Below are 8,580 nucleotides of genomic sequence, written 5' to 3'. Positions count from 1 at the left end.
CACTCATTGAAAGAGTACAAAGCAGCCTGTGGATCACGCAGCCATTCAGTTACCTTCACTTCAATTTGTTGTCATCTGATGAAGAATCTGACCTTTATTTAAACAGCAAAGACATGCAAATGAATGTGTAAGAGAGGTGGACTCGTGCAGGGAAAAGGCCGCGTGGGGAGGAATGCTGGATGTTAAAAAAAGGAGGAGGAGGGGGGTGGGGGACAGAGAGGGTCTCTGGTCTCTGGTGGGCCTCAACTCTGAGCTCAGTTGCCATGTGACACATGAGTAAAATGGCATTTATCTGGAATGGTGACACATGAATAGAAAGACTTGGGCAGTGCTCAATGATTAATACGGCAATAAAGTGTTTGATCCCGAGCTCACGCGGATCTCACCTTTTTCTGCTGAAGGTCAAAGTCACATGATCCCACTGTTGATGTTGATTTCATGACGCCTCCAGAATCAGAATCAGGCTTATTGCCAGGTAAGTTTTCACATACAAGGAATTTGCCTTCGTGTATATTGGTGCCTAACAAGTTAAAAACAAGTACCGCAAGAGTCAAGAAACTATAAAATAGAGACATTTACAATAAGAAATGTGGAAAAAAACATAAAAGATATTTGAATATATTCACTTTTGTGCAAAATTCATTCAACAATGCCTGAAACCTTCTCCAGTGTAACAATTTGCTGCTTTTCTTTGTCTTAAATTGCAGTAAAGTGAATGATTTTGAGGTTTGGAGCATCTGAAGGTGTCACTTCGAGCTCTGTTTAATCGTGACTGTAAAATAGAATAAATTGATTGATCAGGAAAATAACCAGCAGATGAATCCTTAAAGGAAATAATCATGAGGTGCAGCTCATTATAAGGTAGTGAAACATTTGATTCACATCAACCAACTACAAGAGAAAAATGCCGCTTAAACATTAATGCACGAGTGATAATAATCTAATAATATGCTATAGAATAGTATATATATAGTATATCATTAGATGTACTCACAGGGGCATTTCTCTGCATTGAGTACTTTTAATTTTGATACTTTAAGTATATTTTCCTGATAATAATTTTGCGCTTTTACTTAAGTAACGGGACTTTTACTTGTAATAGAGAATCTTTACCGTGTGGTATTAGTACTGAATACTTCCTCCAACACGAGAGCGTCAGCCACAAATCTGCCTCACTTCTCATATCTGATGATGATGACGATGAAGAGCATCAGCGGCAGCGAAATGTAGGGCAAAAGTTTAACAAGCACATCGTAGACGTACACAGTCACATGACCAGTGAGGTATGTGGGTCCTCTCAGTGAATGCAACACAACAAAAGAGTGAAAAACAAATAAAATTTAAGCCAAACCAGATGACACAGACTCTGCCAAGGACACGTTGTGCACATCAGGCCACAGTTATTCACAAAATGGTACACGTAACCAACGTCAGACTGCTCCCATTTTTTTTTTTAACTCTCAACTTTACTGACATTTGCTGAGCATGTTTTCCTGCACCCTGAAAAAAAGAAGGACCCCATAACTCCAAATTAAAGCCATGTGCAGATTCCACTCATGGTTTGTCCTCCAATCACAGCAGAGGTGGAGCTGAAAAACTAGGTCGTCACTGCTTTTTCTTTTTTTCAGGCTTTGTGCACATGAGAACATGTGAGTTGGTTGCCTGTTGCTCATGTTTGTATGTGGACACAACCTGTTGCTCTTTGATGTCAAGGTTCTCGACTGTGCATGTACTGCAACACACACACACACACACACACACACACACACACACACACAACACACAACAGCCTACATATGCATTCCCACATTTGAACACAGATACGGTGACGCAAGCACATTCATACAGCAGCATGTAATGTATAACAGTCGGCTCAGCCACGTTAAAACTCACTTAACATATTTACTACATATTTGCTGACATTTTTTGATGACTTTGCCATATTTGAAAGTTCAGAAATGTAGTTTAAGTTTGCAGAACAAACAAGTATATATGTGTATAAGTACTTTACTTTAAATCACAATACATCAGAATACATTTGTTCTGTTTGGGAATGAAATGCAACGTTTGACTGGAGCCCCATTGATAATTTTTAAGGCTGATATGATATCAATATTTGAGAGCTGAAAGATCAGATAATAATATAATAATATATATGTCAATATACATTTTAACTATCAACATAATCAACCATTCTTCATAAGGATCCCTTGAGTTTAGGTATTACATAATTGTGACCATTAGATTCGCTCTGAGAGGGACATTTTACAGTTGAAAAGTAAACGTGTCGGTGCTCTCTGGTGGACAAAATATGGAATAAAGTGTGTTTCTAGATTTCTGCAAACATCTTCGGCATTTCTTTACTGTCATTTATCAGCTGACATATATGATAATACGTTCCTTTATGATCTGCCTCTGTAGAGTCTGTATGACAGGTAACTGTAAATACCGTGAACTCTTGCTAAGAACACAGAGAGTCTAAAGTCTCCATGTTGTTTCTGTCTTACAGCAGAATTTACGAGGAAAGAGGAGGGAAGAGGCGGGGGGGGCTGTTGGAGGTAAAAACACCATGAAGGACGGTCAGCCATTTTTGTTGTGTTGTGTTTTGTATCAGACTGCAACTAATGATGCTTTTTCATTAATCTGCTGTTTATTTTCACAGGAAAACTGACTAAATGGAGTATTCTCAAACCGGACAGCACTAAATACTAAATACAGTCAAGTTTTGAGTGTGCTGTTGATGAACTTCACACTTCGTGGGTGGTGGTGAAACAAATTATAAAGGATTAAATCTTAAGAAGAACATTTTGATGTCAATTTCTGAAGTTTGGCTTGCAGTGACATCTGATGTCACATGTATCGTATCATTTCCTGTGTGTATAAAGCTGTTAAATATGTTGGTATGTTTGTACACCAACTCCTAAAACAGCCCACTATGACAATTACTACTGTATAGAACATGTATGTAGTATGGATCTAGGACACACAGTGGTGGAAGTACTATTCAGACCCTTTATTTAAGTAGAAGTACAAGTACCACACTGTAAAAATACTCATGTGAAAGTCCTGCATTCAAAACCTTACTTAAGTAAAAATATATCAGGAAATTTTACCACATGTAAAGTATCACATGTAAAAGTACTCATTCTGCAGTAAAATGGTCCGTGTCAATGTTTTACTGTTATATATGATGTTTTGGATTAATATTATTGCTGTAGATGTTTAATATTGTGCTAATTGTAACTACTTTATATACTACTGGGTACTTTACTGATCCTACACTTCCATAATGAAGGCTTTCTGATAAAATATTAAAGACTCGAGCTGAGGTAACCCTGACGATATCGTCATTTTTTCATCTTTGGCTCCCTTCAGAGCCACAGAAGACGATACACGGCTGAATCGTTCCACTCGTGATGGCGTTGGTAGAGTGCCCCATTAAAAGGGCAAAGTGAGTGATCATGAACTGTTATTCTCTGCTCGTTATTATTATCCCGCAGGATTATGAAAGGATGCTACACTTCAGAAAAAGTTCCTGCATGGTCTCATATCTGCTTCTGTGTACATGTTACCAAAGTGACCAAACAGACTAAATATAGTAGTGAAGAGTGGAGCTGCAGGACACATACTTATGTAAGTATGTAGGTAGGTTGCCAGGTATGTGGCATGACACTGAGTTCCATTGTCTGAACTGGAAATATCCTGAGCAATGGGAAGATAGATAGATAGATAGATAGATATAGAGAGACAGACAGATAGATAGATAGATAGATAGATAGATAGATAGATATAGAGAGACAGATAGATAGATAGATAGATAGATAGATAGATAGATAGATAGATAGATAGATAGATAGATAGATAGATAGATAGATAGATAGATAGATAGATTACAAACACATACCTGCATGCAAAAGTCTCATAGTTGTTGCTGTCTGCCATCTAGTGGCACAATAGGAACATTGCGTAATTAGCGCCCCATAAACTTTAATTATATTGCCACAACGACACCTGCTGGACAGGGTTATAATTTATATTATTATTTATATTTGTATAAACTGGTCCGAAGAATCACTGCCAACTGGTAACAGAGCATAGAAATATAGTAGTGTGGTATTGTTGTACAAAATTATTATTAACAGTTGAACACATTAGACATTTCTGTAAAATCCCAAATTGGTAAGATGGAGGCTTTTATTTTGAAAGGTATTACACTACAGGAAGTGGAAAGTGACAAAGTACTTGAGCAAAAACACAAAAAGGGGCTAGTTTTCTACAGAACGAGTACTTGCACTTTTGACACTTTAAGTACACATTGCTGATAATATACCGTACTTTTACTAAAGTAGGATTTTGAATGCAGGACTTATAGTTATAATGGAGTATTTTCACATTGTTGTACTGGTACTTATACTTAAGTAAAATATCTGAGCAGCCTACTTTAATGTTTACACTTTACCCACTACTTTACTGTTTATTTAGTTGTATACACATAATATATATAGTTTTCTTGTATTTTCTTTTGTCTAGTTTTACTTTAATCCTATTAGTTAGATATCTGTGTATCTGTTCTTGCACTTCTGCTGCTGTGACACTTTAAATTTCCCTGCGTTGGATCAATAAAGTTTATTTTATCTCATCTCTGCGTTTAAAGGACCGCAGAATAGTTCTTTTCAGGTATTAATGCGCCACCGGACAACCACCTGGCGGATGGATACCTTTCTACTCTCGCGGTAGCTTTAATTGTAGTTGATTAAAGTTGGTGTTAATTGCGGCAGCGCCGTGAACTGAGCGGTGTCTGTCAGTCAGTCAGAAGGGAGTCTGTCTCTGACGAAGTACCTGTCGCAGCTCAGGTGAGTATGACGCAGTGTGAAACACAACGTAGGTGTGAAAAGGACACGTGCGTTAACAAGACTCCAGCGCAGCTCAGCGCTCTCGTGTCGAGACAAGCTCGTGAGTCAGTGTTCACCTGAGCTGTGTACCTGTCTCACGCTCTGCTGGGACAACCTGTCCTGTCAATGAACAACCAAAGTCTGTCCCGGTGATGTTTCATCGTCCATGAGTCGTCCTGGTTATCTGGTCCTTCTCGGGAAGCAGGTGTAGTGTACAGCAACACCTGTGAAATATACCGTGTATGACCCGTGTATGACCCGTGTCTCCGTGGTGTAAACAAGGCCATCGATGATATGAATGTATTTCATAAGGCATCTGTTAAAGCTGACCTTTAAAAAACAAAAACTGAAGCCTGTTAAAAGGCAAAATGCAGACAAATTCCCGCCAAACCAAACAACCCAGCCATACACATTCGGTACAGTGACATTTTTAAATTAGTATAAATGTTAAATTAGGAACAAAAAATTATAAATGATACCCACGTGAAATCATTAATCAAAATCAATTTTGGGATATGTGGAACAACTTCAACACAAAGCAACCACAAGCACTACCCGTCCAAAATGGTGACATCTGGAGAGCTCGCTTTGATCGATGTGTTTATAAAAGGAAAACTCCAAACATCAGAAGAAACAAAGACGACCAAAAGCACCTTGATTTCCCAGTTACTCGGGAAGAATTGACCACAGACACAAAATCTCTCAATAGATGCACTTCCTCCTACAATGTAAAACATTCGGTGAAATAAGGAACATTCATTTCACTTGTTCAACTCTGTCATTTCAGATTCGGTTTGATGACCTTTCAGAATTAAAAGATGGAAACGGAGATCTGGCACGTCTTGCTGCATCTTTTCGTTAGACTGTTCTCGACTCCCCGTTGTACAGCTGTTTATTGGTACTTCCTGTGACCGACAAACTGATCTTGATGTGTAAAATCTGGACTCCCCTCTTTAGTCACAACCAGGCTGCAGATATTACAACATGCATTACAAAGGTCTCCTCCATGAGACGTGGAAGGAATCTGCTTCTGAGCATGTCGACTTTCTCTCTGTCTGAACTCGTGACTCTCTTTGTGTTGACCTTTTTAACCAAGAACGAATGAAACTGGTTGACTTTATTGGTGCAGTTTGGTGAACTCAGTCATCAGAGCAAACAACAAAGAGGAGCAGGATTGGACAGATTAAAGGACTAGTTGTGTATTTGTGTGGGAAGATGTCCGTGTCTTCTGGTTTGTTTAACATCCGGCAGCAGATTATCTGAACACTGAAACAGGTTTGTGAGCTTGAGAAAATGACTGAATATGAGAGAGGACTCATGCTGTCTCTTTCCTAATGATGCTGTGAGTCACGACACAGATCCATGCTGATGATTTCATACCTGAGATGGAGCCTGATGAGTGTGTCTCTGCTTGAACTGTGGACTTTGTGTGTTTGTGTCTTTAGTTCATTGTCCACCTGGATGGTATGTTTATGTAGTTGGGTCATATAGAATAATGGAGGTAATGGGAGGTAATAGACCCACATGTGCTCTTTAGTCAGTGGTGGAAAGTAACTGAGTACATTTACTCAAGTACAGTACTAAATTTGAAGTACTTTATTTGAGTATTTCTATTTTAAAGTAAAGTTTTGAATGCATAACATAAGTATTTCTACACTCTTCTACTGCTACTTTTACGTAAGTAAAAGATCTGAGTACTTCTTCCACCGCTGTCTGTAATAAAGACAGTTGGGATTATTTCCATTATCGATTAATCTGCAGATTCTTTTACGTAAGAAAAGAGTGAAAAATGTCCGACTTACAGTCCAAAACAAGTAAAACAGAGAAAAGCATAAAATCCTCACATTAAAGAAGCTGGAACTAGAAACAGACTCAAACGATTGATTGGTTATTAAAATAGTTGCAGACTAATTGGCTTATCGTTGCAGCTCTGAAAGACGAGTTCATGAAAGAGAAAGTGGATGTCTGAAACCACTTCTCTATACTCTGCAAATGCTGATATTTAAGAAAGAAACAGAAAGAAAACGTCATTCCTCACTATGAAACTCACCCGTACATCCCAGCACAACCAAAAATACCCTATGTGAAAATGAAACTAACTTCAGCATTTAGCTTGAAATTCTCAGGAATCCCGAGTGAAGTTGTCGGGAATTCCTAAAGTGAGATGAGGAGGGCCAGTCCCTCTCCACAGCCATCATGTGTTTGGGATTAGACTGACTCACTGTTGGAGACGTGACACTGATGGAGCTGAAAGTCTTTAGGGCCACCACAGAGCTGGAGTCTAATTATCCCTCGATGTACCACCTCGAACGTGGGGGCACAGGGGAGAATCGAAGAAGAAGAAGAATTTGTTTTAAGATGATGAATGACAACTGTGTTTAGATCTGAAACCATTAAAATAATCTGCAACTGTTTGATAATCAATTTAAGTCATTTGACAAGCAAAAAAGCCAAATATTTGATGGTTTTGGCTTCTCGTATGTGAGAATTTGCTGCTTCCCTTCTCTCAAACTGTAGTAAATTTAATATATTTGGGTTTTGGACTGTTGGTCAGACAAAATAAGACTTATGAAGGCGTCACTTTGGACTGTGATGGGACCTTTTCACTATTTTCAGAGAGCAGCCAAATCTCAAAACACCTGAGGCAATTACCCCAACTGCAACTGATAAAAATCATCCTTAAATCCTTGTTATTATACAAACAAATATACATTATCTGTCCAAATCTGTAGCACAAAAGTAAATACAAATGAAAACATTTTGTAAAAGGCTAGATTAGGAAAATAAGTAGAAGATATGAGAGGCTGGACAATGACCAGAAGTTTCCAAAACTGGGAATGTCTTGAAAACAAATCATGGAAACATTTAATGTTTCAGAGGTCTACTAATGAGGACAAGGACAATAGAACTAATTGCTGTTAACAAAATGTGAAGTAAGTAGTCTAATAGTACATAAAATATCAAGTCAGTGTGTAATGTGGAAAAATCTAAGAGGACAATCGTTTAATTTTCCTTTATACCTGTTTTTATTGTCTTACACGACACCGACGTGCCCTTATGTACACTGAAACAGGTTTTGCTTGCTGCAATTATTCCTCCTGTTGATACTGGACATTAAAAAATGCTTCCGATGAAAGAGATGTGGGACAAAATCCAACAGTCACAGCTTAAATGAGAACTTCATCAGTCTGAGTTACTCAAATCTGGTTGGTTTCTTTCAAAGTTTCAGTCTTTTTTAGTACAAACTTCCCTCTTTGTGTTTCCACAGACGGCAACACAAAGAGGACATTTGGTACCAAAAAGACTGTAACTAAGTCAGACTGCTGAAGTCTCATTTAAGCTTCTGATATATTTTGGAATATATTTTTTGCACAGAATGAGAACTGTGGATTTTGTCTTCCATCACTTCCATTGAATGTCAGAAAGGGGAAAGTACATATACTGGTACATGTGGGCACCTGAGAAAATGAGAAGCTATCCTCTTAAACACAGGTTAGATAATTTATTTTGTGTCTTTTATAAACAAAACTTTTGTCTTTTAATCGGCATATGATTTTCTCTCTCTACCCCCCCCCCCCTCCTTGTTTCAGTGGAGTCAGCCAGGATTGTGAATGAGTCACATCCTCTAAAGTCTTAACCTTGTGAGAAAGTAGTCTGTAGTTCACTCAGCTTCCAGGAATCCCCCTCC

The sequence above is a fragment of the Enoplosus armatus genome, chromosome 8 (assembly GCF_043641665.1).
Source record: "Enoplosus armatus isolate fEnoArm2 chromosome 8, fEnoArm2.hap1, whole genome shotgun sequence".
Lineage (NCBI taxonomy): Eukaryota > Metazoa > Chordata > Actinopteri > Centrarchiformes > Enoplosidae > Enoplosus > Enoplosus armatus.
Note: the sequence above shows the minus strand (reverse complement) of the source record.